At 45.7% G+C, this 15,199-nt stretch overlaps 9 non-coding genes across 9 annotated transcripts; all 9 read left to right on the top strand.

Moving 5' to 3' along the window:
- The first annotated feature begins 1,307 nt into the window (after window positions 1-1,307).
- On the top strand, window positions 1,308-1,380 carry TRNAV-AAC (transfer RNA valine (anticodon AAC)). Its single transcript has one exon. It is a non-coding gene; the product is annotated as a tRNA-Val (tRNA).
- A 732-nt stretch (window positions 1,381-2,112) lies between these two features.
- On the top strand, window positions 2,113-2,185 carry TRNAV-AAC (transfer RNA valine (anticodon AAC)). The gene has a single exon. It is a non-coding gene; the product is annotated as a tRNA-Val (tRNA).
- A 2,355-nt stretch (window positions 2,186-4,540) lies between these two features.
- TRNAV-AAC (transfer RNA valine (anticodon AAC)) lies at window positions 4,541-4,613 on the top strand. The gene has a single exon. It is a non-coding gene; the product is annotated as a tRNA-Val (tRNA).
- A 732-nt stretch (window positions 4,614-5,345) lies between these two features.
- TRNAV-AAC (transfer RNA valine (anticodon AAC)) lies at window positions 5,346-5,418 on the top strand. Its single transcript has one exon. It is a non-coding gene; the product is annotated as a tRNA-Val (tRNA).
- Window positions 5,419-8,587: 3,169 nt separating this feature from the next.
- TRNAV-AAC (transfer RNA valine (anticodon AAC)) lies at window positions 8,588-8,660 on the top strand. Its single transcript has one exon. It is a non-coding gene; the product is annotated as a tRNA-Val (tRNA).
- A 111-nt stretch (window positions 8,661-8,771) lies between these two features.
- On the top strand, window positions 8,772-8,844 carry TRNAV-CAC (transfer RNA valine (anticodon CAC)). Its single transcript has one exon. It is a non-coding gene; the product is annotated as a tRNA-Val (tRNA).
- A 556-nt stretch (window positions 8,845-9,400) lies between these two features.
- On the top strand, window positions 9,401-9,473 carry TRNAV-AAC (transfer RNA valine (anticodon AAC)). Its single transcript has one exon. It is a non-coding gene; the product is annotated as a tRNA-Val (tRNA).
- A 1,552-nt stretch (window positions 9,474-11,025) lies between these two features.
- TRNAV-AAC (transfer RNA valine (anticodon AAC)) lies at window positions 11,026-11,098 on the top strand. Its single transcript has one exon. It is a non-coding gene; the product is annotated as a tRNA-Val (tRNA).
- A 1,540-nt stretch (window positions 11,099-12,638) lies between these two features.
- Window positions 12,639-12,711, top strand: TRNAV-CAC (transfer RNA valine (anticodon CAC)). Its single transcript has one exon. It is a non-coding gene; the product is annotated as a tRNA-Val (tRNA).
- The last annotated feature ends 2,488 nt before the right edge of the window (window positions 12,712-15,199 follow it).

Here is a 15,199-nt window from a genome sequence, read left to right as displayed (position 1 = left end):
CTCTGGCAGCCGTAAGCCAAATCTGCCAATACAAAGCACAGTTTAGTTGCAACACCTTCAATGTGAGCTCTTTTTCTTCACTGTTTATGAGCTGACCATCGCTGTAAGTGTTTGGTGTTTAGGCAAACTTGTTTTCTGGACCCAAAGGCAATTGGAATGTGGACTTTGGTTCTCCTGCTTAGTCAGCTGAGCTGGAAAACCTGACGACCATTGGCGTATGTTTTCAGCTGACCTGGTGAGAAAAGTGTGTGGAAAAGCTAGAGGTGATATCCATGACTCAGTGTATCTTGCCAGTACTGGCTGTTTTGAGGATGTTATTTGTATCAAGTTAGGCATCCGAGATGGGCTTTCTTCCTTCTTTGCTTCATTACCAAAGAGTATCATTTGCAAGGACGGTAAACTGAACTCAGGTTATCAACCAACCAGAAGCAAATAATAGCTAATACGGTGACCCCAACCTCCGAGCAACCAACCCGAAAAGTGCTGTCATGATAGGTTTCTGTAGTGTAGTGGTTATCACGTTTGCCTAACACGCGAAAGGTCCCCGGTTCGAAACCGGGCAGAAACAATTTGAGCGCGCTAGTGCTTTTTGTCAATGTCGCTTTCAGCAGCTCTTTTCACCGATCTTACTTTAGGGTAGACTTTCGGTTTGCAAGGCTCAAAAAAACAGCATGAATGGGTTTCTGTAGTGTAGTGGTTATCACGTTCGCCTCACACACGAAAGGTCCCCGGTTCGAAACCGGGCAGAAACAGTGCTTACCTTTAACTTTTTCACAGTCTGGCAAACTCAAAGCTCTTGCCATGCCTTGCCCCTCTGGCAGCCGTAAGCCATATCTGCCAATACAAAGCACAGTTTAGGTGCAACACCTTCAATGTGAGCACTTTTTCTTCACTGTTTATGAGCTGACCATCGCTGTAAGTGTTTGGTGTTTAGGCAAACTTGTTTTCTAGACCCAAAGGCAATTGGAATGTGGACTTTGGTTCTCCTGCTTTGTCAGCTGAGCTGGAAAACCTGACGAACATTGGCGTATGTTTTCAGCTGACCTGGTGAGAAAAGTGTGTGGAAAAGCTAGAGGTGATATCCATGACTCAGTGTATCTTGCCAGTACTGGCTGTTTTGAGGATGTTATTTGTATCAAGTTAGGCATCCGAGATGGGCTTTCTTCCTTCTTTGCTTCATTACCAAAGAGTATCATTTGCAAGGACGGTAAACTGAACTCAGGTTATCAACCAACCAGAAGCAAATAATAGCTAATATGGTGACCTCAACCTCCGAGCAACCAACCCGAAAAGTGCTGTTGTGATAGGTTTCTGTAGTGTAGTGGTTATCACGTTCGCCTAACACGCGAAAGGTCCCCGGTTCGAAACCGGGCAGAAACAATTTGAGCGCGCTACTGCTTTTTGTCAATGTCGCTTTCAGCAGCTCTTTTCACCGATCTTACTTTAGGGTAGACTTTCGGTTTGCAAGGCTCAAAAAAACAGGCATGAATGGGTTTCTGTAGTGTAGTGGTTATCACGTTCGCCTCACACACGAAAGGTCCCCGGTTCGAAACCGGGCAGAAACAGTGCTTACCTTTAACTGTCTGGCAAACTCAAAGCTCTTACCATGCCTTGCCCCTCTGGCAGCCGTAAGCCAAATCTGCCAATACAAAGCACAGTTTAGGTGCAACACCTTCAATGTGAGCACTTTTTCTTCACTGTTTATGAGCTGACCATCGCTGTAAGTGTTTGGTGTTTAGGCAAACTTGTTTTCTGGACCCAAAGGCAATTGGAATGTGGACTTTGGTTCTCCTGCTTAGTCAGCTGAGCTGGAAAACCTGACGACCATTGGCGTATGTTTTCAGCGGACCTGGTGAGAAAAGTGTGTGGAAAAGCTAGAGGTGATATCCATGACTCAGTGTATCTTGCCAGTACTGGCTGTTTTGAGGATGTTATTTGTATCAAGTTAGGCATCCGAGATGGGCTTTCTTCCTTCTTTGCTTCATTACCAAAGAGTATCATTTGCAAGGACGGTAAACTGAACTCAGGTTATCAACCAACCAGAAGCAAATAATAGCTAATACGGTGACCTCAACCTCCAAGCAACCAACCCGAAAAGTGCTGGCGTGATAGGTTTCTGTAGTGTAGTGGTTATCACGTTCGCCTAACACGCGAAAGGTCCCCGGTTCGAAACCGGGCAGAAACAATTTGAGCGCACTAGTGCTTTTTGTCAATGTCGCTTTCAGCAGCTCTTTTCACCGATCTTACTTTAGGGTAGACTTTCGGTTTGCAAGGCTCAAAAAAACAGCATGAATGGGTTTCTGTAGTGTAGTGGTTATCAGGTTCGCCTCACACGCGAAAGGTCCCCGGTTCGAAACCGGGCAGAAACAGTGCTTACCTTTAACTTTTTCACAGTCTGGCAAACTCAAAGCTCTTGCCATGCCTTGCCCCTCTGGCAGCCGTAAGCCAAATCTGCCAATACAAAGCACAGTTTAGGTGCAACACCTTCAATGTGAGCTCTTTTTCTTCACTGTTTATGAGCTGACCAACGCTGTAAGTGTTTGGTGTTTAGGCAAACTTGTTTTCTGGACCCAAAGGCAATTGGAATGTGGACTTTGGTTCTCCTGCTTAGTCAGCTGAGCTGGAAAACCTGACGACCATTGGCGTATGTTTTCAGCTGACCTGGTGAGAAAAGTGTGTGGAAAAGCTAGAGGTGATATCCATGACTCAGTGTATCTTGCCAGTACTGGCTGTTTTGAGGATGTTATTTGTATCAAGTTAGGCATCCGAGATGGGCTTTCTTCCTTCTTTGCTTCATTACCAAAGAGTATCATTTGCAAGGACGGTAAACTGAACTCAGGTTATCAACCAACCAGAAGCAAATAATAGCTAATACGGTGACCCCAACCTCCGAGCAACCAACCCGAAAAGTGCTGTCATGATAGGTTTCTGTAGTGTAGTGGTTATCACGTTCGCCTAACATGCGAAAGGTCCCCGGTTCGAAACCGGGCAGAAACAATTTGAGCGCGCTGGTGCTTTTTGTCAATGTCGCTTTCAGCAGCTCTTTTCACCGATCTTACTTTAGGGTAGACTTTCGGTTTGCAAGGCTCAAAAAAACAGCATGAATGGGTTTCTGTAGTGTAGTGGTTATCACGTTCGCCTCACACACGAAAGGTCCCCGGTTCGAAACCGGGCAGAAACAGTGCTTACCTTTAACTGTCTGGCAAACTCAAAGCTCTTGCCATGCCTTGCCCCTCTGGCAGCCGTAAGCCAAATCTGCCAATACAAAGCACAGTTTAGTTGCAACACCTTCAATGTGAGCTCTTTTTCTTCACTGTTTATGAGCTGACCATCGCTGTAAGTGTTTGGTGTTTAGGCAAACTTGTTTTCTGGACCCAAAGGCAATTGGAATGTGGACTTTGGTTCTCCTGCTTAGTCAGCTGAGCTGGAAAACCTGACGACCATTGGCGTATGTTTTCAGCTGACCTGGTGAGAAAAGTGTGTGGAAAAGCTAGAGGTGATATCCATGACTCAGTGTATCTTGCCAGTACTGGCTGTTTTGAGGATGTTATTTGTATCAAGTTAGGCATCCGAGATGGGCTTTCTTCCTTCTTTGCTTCATTACCAAAGAGTATCATTTGCAAGGACGGTAAACTGAACTCAGGTTATCAACCAACCAGAAGCAAATAATAGCTAATACGGTGACCCCAACCTCCGAGCAACCAACCCGAAAAGTGCTGTCATGATAGGTTTCTGTAGTGTAGTGGTTATCACGTTTGCCTAACACGCGAAAGGTCCCCGGTTCGAAACCGGGCAGAAACAATTTGAGCGCGCTAGTGCTTTTTGTCAATGTCGCTTTCAGCAGCTCTTTTCACCGATCTTACTTTAGGGTAGACTTTCGGTTTGCAAGGCTCAAAAAAACAGCATGAATGGGTTTCTGTAGTGTAGTGGTTATCACGTTCGCCTCACACACGAAAGGTCCCCGGTTCGAAACCGGGCAGAAACAGTGCTTACCTTTAACTTTTTCACAGTCTGGCAAACTCAAAGCTCTTGCCATGCCTTGCCCCTCTGGCAGCCGTAAGCCATATCTGCCAATACAAAGCACAGTTTAGGTGCAACACCTTCAATGTGAGCACTTTTTCTTCACTGTTTATGAGCTGACCATCGCTGTAAGTGTTTGGTGTTTAGGCAAACTTGTTTTCTAGACCCAAAGGCAATTGGAATGTGGACTTTGGTTCTCCTGCTTTGTCAGCTGAGCTGGAAAACCTGACGAACATTGGCGTATGTTTTCAGCTGACCTGGTGAGAAAAGTGTGTGGAAAAGCTAGAGGTGATATCCATGACTCAGTGTATCTTGCCAGTACTGGCTGTTTTGAGGATGTTATTTGTATCAAGTTAGGCATCCGAGATGGGCTTTCTTCCTTCTTTGCTTCATTACCAAAGAGTATCATTTGCAAGGACGGTAAACTGAACTCAGGTTATCAACCAACCAGAAGCAAATAATAGCTAATATGGTGACCTCAACCTCCGAGCAACCAACCCGAAAAGTGCTGTTGTGATAGGTTTCTGTAGTGTAGTGGTTATCACGTTCGCCTAACACGCGAAAGGTCCCCGGTTCGAAACCGGGCAGAAACAATTTGAGCGCGCTACTGCTTTTTGTCAATGTCGCTTTCAGCAGCTCTTTTCACCGATCTTACTTTAGGGTAGACTTTCGGTTTGCAAGGCTCAAAAAAACAGGCATGAATGGGTTTCTGTAGTGTAGTGGTTATCACGTTCGCCTCACACACGAAAGGTCCCCGGTTCGAAACCGGGCAGAAACAGTGCTTACCTTTAACTGTCTGGCAAACTCAAAGCTCTTACCATGCCTTGCCCCTCTGGCAGCCGTAAGCCAAATCTGCCAATACAAAGCACAGTTTAGGTGCAACACCTTCAATGTGAGCACTTTTTCTTCACTGTTTATGAGCTGACCATCGCTGTAAGTGTTTGGTGTTTAGGCAAACTTGTTTTCTGGACCCAAAGGCAATTGGAATGTGGACTTTGGTTCTCCTGCTTAGTCAGCTGAGCTGGAAAACCTGACGACCATTGGCGTATGTTTTCAGCGGACCTGGTGAGAAAAGTGTGTGGAAAAGCTAGAGGTGATATCCATGACTCAGTGTATCTTGCCAGTACTGGCTGTTTTGAGGATGTTATTTGTATCAAGTTAGGCATCCGAGATGGGCTTTCTTCCTTCTTTGCTTCATTACCAAAGAGTATCATTTGCAAGGACGGTAAACTGAACTCAGGTTATCAACCAACCAGAAGCAAATAATAGCTAATACGGTGACCTCAACCTCCAAGCAACCAACCCGAAAAGTGCTGGCGTGATAGGTTTCTGTAGTGTAGTGGTTATCACGTTCGCCTAACACGCGAAAGGTCCCCGGTTCGAAACCGGGCAGAAACAATTTGAGCGCACTAGTGCTTTTTGTCAATGTCGCTTTCAGCAGCTCTTTTCACCGATCTTACTTTAGGGTAGACTTTCGGTTTGCAAGGCTCAAAAAAACAGCATGAATGGGTTTCTGTAGTGTAGTGGTTATCAGGTTCGCCTCACACGCGAAAGGTCCCCGGTTCGAAACCGGGCAGAAACAGTGCTTACCTTTAACTTTTTCACAGTCTGGCAAACTCAAAGCTCTTGCCATGCCTTGCCCCTCTGGCAGCCGTAAGCCAAATCTGCCAATACAAAGCACAGTTTAGGTGCAACACCTTCAATGTGAGCTCTTTTTCTTCACTGTTTATGAGCTGACCAACGCTGTAAGTGTTTGGTGTTTAGGCAAACTTGTTTTCTGGACCCAAAGGCAATTGGAATGTGGACTTTGGTTCTCCTGCTTAGTCAGCTGAGCTGGAAAACCTGACGAACATTGGCGTATGTTTTCAGCTGACCTGGTGAGAAAAGTGTGTGGAAAAGCTAGAGGTGATATCCATGACTCAGTGTATCTTGCCAGTACTGGCTGTTTTGAGGATGTTATTTGTATCAAGTTAGGCATCCGAGATGGGCTTTCTTCCTTCTTTGCTTCATTACCAAAGAGTATCATTTGCAAGGACGGTAAACTGAACTCAGGTTATCAACCAACCAGAAGCAAATAATAGCTAATACGGTGACCTCAACCTCCGAGCAACCAACCCGAAAACTGCTGTTGTGATAGGTTTCTGTAGTGTAGTGGTTATCACGTTCGCCTAACACGCGGAAGGTCCCCGGTTCGAAACCGGGCAGAAACAATTTGAGCGCGCTAGAGCTTTTTGTCAATGTCGCTTTCAGCAGCTCTTTTCACCGATCTTACTTTAGGGTAGACTTTCGGTTTGCAAGGCTCAAAAAAACAGGCATGAATGGGTTTCTGTGGTGTAGTGGTTATCACGTTCGCCTCACACACGAAAGGTCCCCGGTTCGAAACCGGGCAGAAACAGTGCTTACCTTTAACTGTCTGGCAAACTCAAAGCTCTTACCATGCCTTGCCCCTCTGGCAGCCGTAAGCCAAATCTGCCAATACAAAGCACAGTTTAGGTGCAACACCTTCAATGTGAGCACTTTTTCTTCACTGTTTATGAGCTGACCATCGCTGTAAGTGTTTGGTGTTTAGGCAAACTTGTTTTCTGGACCCAAAGGCAATTGGAATGTGGACTTTGGTTCTCCTGCTTAGTCAGCTGAGCTGGAAAACCTGACGACCATTGGCGTATGTTTTCAGCTGACCTGGTGAGAAAAGTGTGTGGAAAAGCTAGAGGTGATATCCATGACTCAGTGTATCTTGCCAGTACTGGCTGTTTTGAGGATGTTATTTGTATCAAGTTAGGCATCCGAGATGGGCTTTCTTCCTTCTTTGCTTCATTACCAAAGAGTATCATTTGCAAGGACGGTAAACTGAACTCAGGTTATCAACCAACCAGAAGCAAATAATAGCTAATACGGTGACCCCAACCTCCGAGCAACCAACCCGAAAAGTGCTGTCATGATAGGTTTCTGTAGTGTAGTGGTTATCACGTTCGCCTAACACGCGAAAGGTCCCCGGTTCGAAACTGGGCAGAAACAATTTGAGCGCGCTAGTGTTTTTTGTCAATGTCGCTTTCAGCAGCTCTTTTCACCGATCTTACTTTAGGGTAGACTTTCGGTCTGCATGGCTCAAAAAATCAGCATGAATGGGTTTCTGTAGTGTAGTGGTTATCACATTCGCCTCACACGCGAAAGGTCCCCGGTTCGAAACCGGGCAGAAACAGTGCTTACCTTTAACTTTTTCACAGTCTGGCAAACTCAAAGCTCTTGCCATGCCTTGCCCCTCTGGCAGCCGTAAGCCAAATCTGCCAATACAAAGCACAGTTTAGGTGCAACACCTTCACTGTGAGCTCTTTTTCTTCACTGTTTATGAGCTGACCATCGCTGTAAGTGTTTGGTGTTTAGGCAAACTTGTTTTCTGGACCCAAAGGCAATTGGAATGTGGACTTTGGTTCTCCTGCTTAGTCAGCTGAGCTGGAAAACCTGACGACCATTGGCGTATGTTTTCAGCTGACCTGGTGAGAAAAGTGTGTGGAAAAGCTAGAGGTGATATCCATGACTCAGTGTATCTTGCCAGTACTGGCTGTTTTGAGGATGTTATTTGTATCAAGTTAGGCATCCGAGATGGGCTTTCTTCCTTCTTTGCTTCATTACCAAAGAGTATCATTTGCAAGGACGGTAAACTGAACTCAGGTTATCAACCAACCAGAAGCAAATAATAGCTAATACGGTGACCCCAACCTCCGAGCAACCAACCCAAAAAGAGCTGTCGTGATAGGTTTCTGTAGTGTAGTGGTTATCACGTTCGCCAAACACGCGAAAGGTCCCCGGTTCGAAACCGGGCAGAAACAATTTGAGCGCGCTAGTGCTTTTTGTCAATGTCGCTTTCAGCAGCTCTTTTCACCAATCTTACTTTAGGGTAGACTTTCGGTTTGCAAGGCTCAAAAAAACAGCATGAATGGGTTTCTGTAGTGTACTGGTTATCACGTTCGCCTCACACACGAAAGGTCCCCGGTTCGAAACCGGGCAGAAACAGTGCTTACCTTTAACTTTTTCACAGTCTGGCAAACTCAAAGCTCTTGCCATGCCTTGCCCCTCTGGCAGCCGTAAGCCAAATCTGCCAATACAAAGCACAGTTTAGGTGCAACACCTTCAATGTGAGCACTTTTTCTTCACTGTTTATGAGCTGACCATCGCTGTAAGTGTTTGGTGTTTAGGCAAACTTGTTTTCTGGACCCAAAGGCAATTGGAATGTGGACTTTGGTTCTCCTGCTTAGTCAGCTGAGCTGGAAAACCTGACGACCATTGGCATATGTTTTCAGCTGACCTGGTGAGAAAAGTGTGTGGAAAAGCTAGAGGTGATATCCATGACTCAGTGTATCTTGCCAGTACTGGCTGTTTTGAGGATGTTATTTGTATCAAGTTAGGCATCCGAGATGGGCTTTCTTCCTTCTTTGCTTCATTACCAAAGAGTATCATTTGCAAGGACGGTAAACTGAACTCAGGTTATCAACCAACCAGAAGCAAATAATAGCTAATACGGTGACCCCCAACCTCCGAGCAACCAACCCGAAAAGTGCTGTCATGATAGGTTTCTGTAGTGTAGTGGTTATCACGTTCGCCTAACACGCGAAAGGTCCCCGGTTCGAAACCGGGCAGAAACAATTTGAGCGCGCTAGTGCTTTTTGTCAATGTCGCTTTCAGCAGCTCTTTTCACCGATCTTACTTTAGGGTAGACTTTCGGTCTGCATGGCTCAAAAAATCAGCATGAATGGGTTTCTGTAGTGTAGTGGTTATCACGTTCGCCTCACACGCGAAAGGTCCCCGGTTCGAAACCGGGCAGAAACAGTGCTTACCTTTAACTTTTTCACAGTCTGGCAAACTCAAAGCTCTTGCCATGCCTTGCCCCTCTGGCAGCCGTAAGCCAAATCTGCCAATACAAAGCACAGTTTAGGTGCAACACCTTCAATGTGAGCACTTTTTCTTCACTGTTTATGAGCTGACCATCGCTGTAAGTGTTTGGTGTTTAGGCAAACTTGTTTTCTGGACCCAAAGGCAATTGGAATGTGGACTTTGGTTCTCCTGCTTAGTCAGCTGAGCTGGAAAACCTGACGACCATTGGCATATGTTTTCAGCTGACCTGGTGAGAAAAGTGTGTGGAAAAGCTAGAGGTGATATCCATGACTCAGTGTATCTTGCCAGTACTGGCTGTTTTGAGGATGTTATTTGTATCAAGTTAGGCATCCGAGATGGGCTTTCTTCCTTCTTTGCTTCATTACCAAAGAGTATCATTTGCAAGGACGGTAAACTGAACTCAGGTTATCAACCAACCAGAAGCAAATAATAGCTAATACGGTGACCCCCAACCTCCGAGCAACCAACCCGAAAAGTGCTGTCATGATAGGTTTCTGTAGTGTAGTGGTTATCACGTTCGCCTAACACGCGAAAGGTCCCCGGTTCGAAACCGGGCAGAAACAATTTGAGCGCGCTAGTGCTTTTTGTCAATGTCGCTTTCAGCAGCTCTTTTCACCGATCTTACTTTAGGGTAGACTTTCGGTCTGCATGGCTCAAAAAATCAGCATGAATGGGTTTCTGTAGTGTAGTGGTTATCACGTTCGCCTCACACGCGAAAGGTCCCCGGTTCGAAACCAGGCAGAAACAGTGCTTACCTTTAACTTTTTCACAGTCTGGCAAACTCAAAGCTCTTGCCATGCCTTGCCCCTCTGGCAGCCGTAAGCCAAATCTGCCAATACAAAGCACAGTTTAGGTGCAACACCTTCAATGTGAGCACTTTTTCTTCACTGTTTATGACCTGACCATCGCTGTAAGTGTTTGGTGTTTAGGCAAACTTGTTTTCTGGACCCAAAGGCAATTGGAATGTGGACTTTGGTTCTCCTGCTTAGTCAGCTGAGCTGGAAAACCTGACGACCATTGGCGTATGTTTTCAGCTGACCTGGTGAGAAAAGTGTGTGGAAAAGCTAGAGGTGATATCCATGACTCAGTGTATCTTGCCAGTACTGGCTGTTTTGAGGATGTTATTTGTATCAAGTTAGGCATCCGAGATGGGCTTTCTTCCTTCTTTGCTTCATTACCAAAGAGTATCATTTGCAAGGACGGTAAACTGAACTCAGGTTATCAACCAACCAGAAGCAAATAATAGCTAATACGGTGACCCCCAACCTCCGAGCAACCAACCCGAAAAGTGCTATCGTGATAGGTTTCTGTAGTGTAGTGGTTATCACGTTTACCTAACACGCGAAAGGTCCCCGGTTCGAAACCGGGCAGAAACAATTTGAGCGCGCTAGTGCTTTTTGTCAATGTCGCTTTCAGCAGCTCTTTTCACCGATCTTACTTTAGGGTAGACTTTCGGTCTGCATGGCTCAAAAAATCAGCATGAATGGGTTTCTGTAGTGTACTGCTTATCACGTTCGCCTCACACACGAAAGGTCCCCGGTTCGAAACCGGGCAGAAACAGTGCTTACCTTTAACTTTTTCACAGTCTGGCAAACTCAAAGCTCTTGCCATGCCTTGCCCCTCTGGCAGCCGTAAGCCAAATCTGCCAATACAAAGCACAGTTTAGGTGCAACACCTTCAATGTGAGCTCTTTTTCTTCACTGTTTATGAGCTGACCATCGCTGTAAGTGTTTGGTGTTTAGGCAAACTTGTTTTCTGGACCCAAAGGCAATTGGAATGTGGACTTTGGTTCTCCTGCTTAGTCAGCTGAGCGGGAAAACCTGACGACCATTGGCGTATGTTTTCAGCTGACCTGGTGAGAAAAGTTTGTGGAAAAGCTAGAGGTGATATCCATGACTCAGTGTATCTTGCCAGTACTGGCTGTTTTGAGGATGTTATTTGTATCAAGTTAGGCATCCGAGATGGGCTTTCTTCCTTCTTTGCTTCATTACCAAAGAGTATCATTTGCAAGGACGGTAAACTGAACTCAGGTTATCAACCAACCAGAAGCAAATAATAGCTAATACGGTGACCCCAACCTCCGAGCAACCAACCTGAAAAGTGCTGTCATGATAGGTTTCTGTAGTGTAGTGGTTATCACGTTCGCCTAACACGCGAAAGGTCCCCGGTTCGAAACCGGGCAGAAACAATTTGAGCGCGCTAGTGCTTTTTGTCAATGTCGCTTTCAGCAGCTCTTTTCACCGATCTTACTTTAGGGTAGACTTTCGGTTTGCAAGGCTCAAAAAAACAGCATGAATGGGTTTCTGTAGTGTAGTGGTTATCACGTTCGCCTCACACGTGAAAGGTCCCCGGTTCGAAACCGGGCAGAAACAGTGCTTACCTTTAACTTTTTCACAGTCTGGCAAACTCAAAGCTCTTGCCATGCCTTGCCCCTCTGGCAGCCGTATGCCAAATCTGCCAATACAAAGCACAGTTTAGGTGCAACACCTTCAATGTGAGCGCTTTTTCTTCACTGTTTATGAGCTGATCATCGCTGTAAGTGTTTGGTGTTTAGGCAAACTTGTTTTCTGGACCCAAAGGCAATTGGAATGTGGACTTTGGTTCTCCTGCTTAGTCAGCTGAGCTGGAAAACCTGACGACCATTGGCGTATGTTTTCAGCTGACCTGGTGAGAAAAGTGTGTGGAAAAGCTAGAGGTGATATCCATGACTCAGTGTATCTTGCCACTACTGGCTGTTTTGAGGATGTTATTTGTATCAAGTTAGGCATCCGAGATGGGCTTTCTTCCTTCTTTGCTTCATTACCAAAGAGTATCATTTGCAAGGACGGTAAACTGAACTCAGGTTATCAACCAACCAGAAGCAAATAATAGCTAATACGGTGACCCCAACCTCCGAGCAACCAACCCGAAAAGTGCTGTTGTGATAGGTTTCTGTAGTGTAGTGGTTATCACGTTTGCCTAACACGCGAAAGGTCCCCGGTTCGAAACCGGGCAGAAACGATTTGAGCGCGCAAGTGCTTTTTGTCAATGTCGCTTTCAGCAGCTCTTTTCACCGATCTTACTTTAGGGTAGACTTTCGGTTTGCAAGGCTCAAAAAAACAGCATGAATGGGTTTCTGTAGTGTAGTGGTTATCACGTTCGCCTCACACGCAAAAGGTCCCCGGGCAGAAACAGTGCTTACCTTTAACTTTTTCACAGTCTGGCAAACTCAAAGCTCTTGCCATGCCTTGCCCCTCTGGCAGCCGTAAGCAAAATCTGCCAATACAAAGCACAGTTTAGGTGCAACACCTTCAATGTGAGCTCTTTTTCTTCACTGTTTATGAGCTGACCATCGCTGTAAGTGTTTGGTGTTTAGGCAAACTTGTTTTCTGGACCCAAAGGCAATTGGAATGTGGACTTTAGTTCTCCTGCTTAGTCAGCTGAGCTGGAAAACCTGACGACCATTGGCGTATGTTTTCAGCTGACCTGGTGAGAAAAGTGTGTGGAAAAGCTAGAGGTGATATCCATGACTCAGTGTATCTTGCCAGTACTGGCTGTTTTGAGGATGTTATTTGTATCAAGTTAGGCATCCGAGATGGGCTTTCTTCCTTCTTTGCTTCATTACCAAAGAGTATCATTTGCAAGGACGGTAAACTGAACTCAGGTTATCAACCAACCAGAAGCAAATAATAGCTAATACGGTGACCCCAACCTCCGAACAACCAACCCGAAAAGTGCTGTCGTGATAGGTTTCTGTAGTGTAGTGGTTATCACGTTCGCCTCACACGCGAAAGGTCCCCGGTTCGAAACCGGGCAGAAACAATTTGAGCGCGCTAGTGCTTTTTGTCAATGTCGCTTTCAGCAGCTCTTTTCACCGATCTTACTTTAGGGTAGACTTTCGGTTTGCAAGGCTCAAAAAAAACAGCATGAATGTTTTTCTGTAGTGTAGTGGTTGTCACGTTCGCCTCACACGCGAAAGGTCCCCGGTTCGAAACCGGGCAGAAACAGTGCTTACCTTTAACTTTTTCACAGTCTGGCAAACTCAAAGCTCTTGCCATGCCTTGCCCCTCTGGCAGCCGTAAGCCAAATCTGCCAATACAAAGCACAGTTTAGGTGCAACACCTTCAATGTGAGCTCTTTTTCTTCACTGTTTATGAGCTGACCATCGCTGGAAGTGTTTGGTGTTTAGGCAAACTTGTTTTCTGGACCCAAAGGCAATTGGAATGTGGACTTTGGTTCTCCTGCTTAGTCAGCTGAGCTGGAAAACCTGACGACCATTGGCGTATGTTTTCAGCTGACCTGGTGAGAAAAGTGTGTGGAAAAGCTAGAGGTGATATCCATGACTCAGTGTATCTTGCCAGTACTGGCTGTTTTGAGGATGTTATTTGTATCAAGTTAGGCATCTGAGATGGGCTTTCTTCCTTCTTTGCTTCATTACCAAAGAGTATCATTTGCAAGGACGGTAAAATGAACTCAGGTTATCAACTAACCAGAAGCAAATAATAGCTAATACGGTGACCCCCAACCTCCGAGCAACCAACCCGAAAAGTGCTATCGTGATAGGTTTCTGTAGTGTAGTGGTTATCACGTTTACCTAACACGCGAAAGGTCCCCGGTTCGAAACCGGGCAGAAACAATTTGAGCGCGCTAGTGCTTTTTGTCAATGTCGCTTTCAGCAGCTCTTTTCACCGATCTTACTTTAGGGTAGACTTTCGGTCTGCATGGCTCAAAAAATCAGCATGAATGGGTTTCTGTAGTGTACTGCTTATCACGTTCGCCTCACACACGAAAGGTCCCCGGTTCGAAACCGGGCAGAAACAGTGCTTACCTTTAACTTTTTCACAGTCTGGCAAACTCAAAGCTCTTGCCATGCCTTGCCCCTCTGGCAGCCGTAAGCCAAATCTGCCAATACAAAGCACAGTTTAGTTGCAACACCTTCAATGTGAGCTCTTTTTCTTCACTGTTTATGAGCTGACCATCGCTGTAAGTGTTTGGTGTTTAGGCAAACTTGTTTTCTGGACCCAAAGGCAATTGGAATGTGGACTTTGGTTCTCCTGCTTAGTCAGCTGAGCTGGAAAACCTGACGACCATTGGCGTATGTTTTCAGCTGACCTGGTGAGAAAAGTGTGTGGAAAAGCTAGAGGTGATATCCATGACTCAGTGTATCTTGCCAGTACTGGCTGTTTTGAGGATGTTATTTGTATCAAGTTAGGCATCCGAGATGGGCTTTCTTCCTTCTTTGCTTCATTACCAAAGAGTATCATTTGCAAGGACGGTAAACTGAACTCAGGTTATCAACTAACCAGAAGCAAATAATAGCTAATACGGTGACCCCAACCTCCGAGCAACCAACCCGAAAACTGCTGTCGTGATAGGTTTCTGTAGTGTAGTGGTTATCATGTTCGTCTAACACGCGAAAGGTCCCCGGTTCGAAACCGGGCAGAAACAATTTGAGCGCGCTAGTGCTTTTTGTCAATGTCGCTTTCAGCAGCTCTTTTCACCGATCTTACTTTAAGGTAGACTTTCGGTTTGCAAGGCTCAAATAAACAGTATGAATGGGTTTCTGTAGTGTAGTGGTTATCACGTTCGCCTCACACGCGAAAGATCCTCGGGTTGGAAACCGGGCAGAATCAGTGCTTACCTTTAACTTTTTCACAGTCTGGCAAACTCAAAGCTCTTGCCATGCCTTGCCCCTCTGGCAGCCGTAAGCCAAATCTGCCAATACAAAGCACAGTTTAGGTGCAACACCTTCAATGTGAGCTCTTTTTCTTCACTGTTTATGAGCTGACCATCGCTGTAAGTGTTTGGTGTTTAGGCAAACTTGTTTTCTGGACCCAAAGGCAATTGGAATGTGGACTTTGGTTCTCCTGCTTAGTCAGCTGAGCTGGAAAACCTGACGACCATTGGCGTAGGTTTTCAGCTGACCTGGTGAGAAAAGTGTGTGGAAAAGCTAGAGGTGATATCCATGACTCAGTGTATCTTGCCAGTACTGGCTGTTTTGAGGATGTTATTTGTATCAAGTTAGGCATCTGAGATGGGCTTTCTTCCTTCTTTGCTTCATTACCAAAGAGTATCATTTGCAAGGACGGTAAACTGAACTCAGGTTATCAACCAACTGGAAGCAAATAATAGCTAATACGGTGACCCCAACCTCCGAGCAACCAACCCGAAAAATACTGTCGTGATAGGTTTCTGTACTGTAGTGGTTATCACGTTCGCCTAACACGCGAAAGGTCCCAGGTTCGAAACCGGGCAGTAACAATTTGAGCGCGCTAGTGCTTTTTGTCAATGTCGCTTTCAGCAGCTCTTT

This window comes from Lithobates pipiens, unplaced genomic scaffold, assembly GCF_037356315.1.
Source record: "Lithobates pipiens isolate NorthernLeopardFrog02 unplaced genomic scaffold, aLitPip1_a1.2 Scaffold_8, whole genome shotgun sequence".
Classification (NCBI taxonomy): Eukaryota; Metazoa; Chordata; class Amphibia; order Anura; family Ranidae; genus Lithobates; species Lithobates pipiens.
Note: the sequence above shows the minus strand (reverse complement) of the source record. Positions and strands in the feature narration are given on the sequence as shown.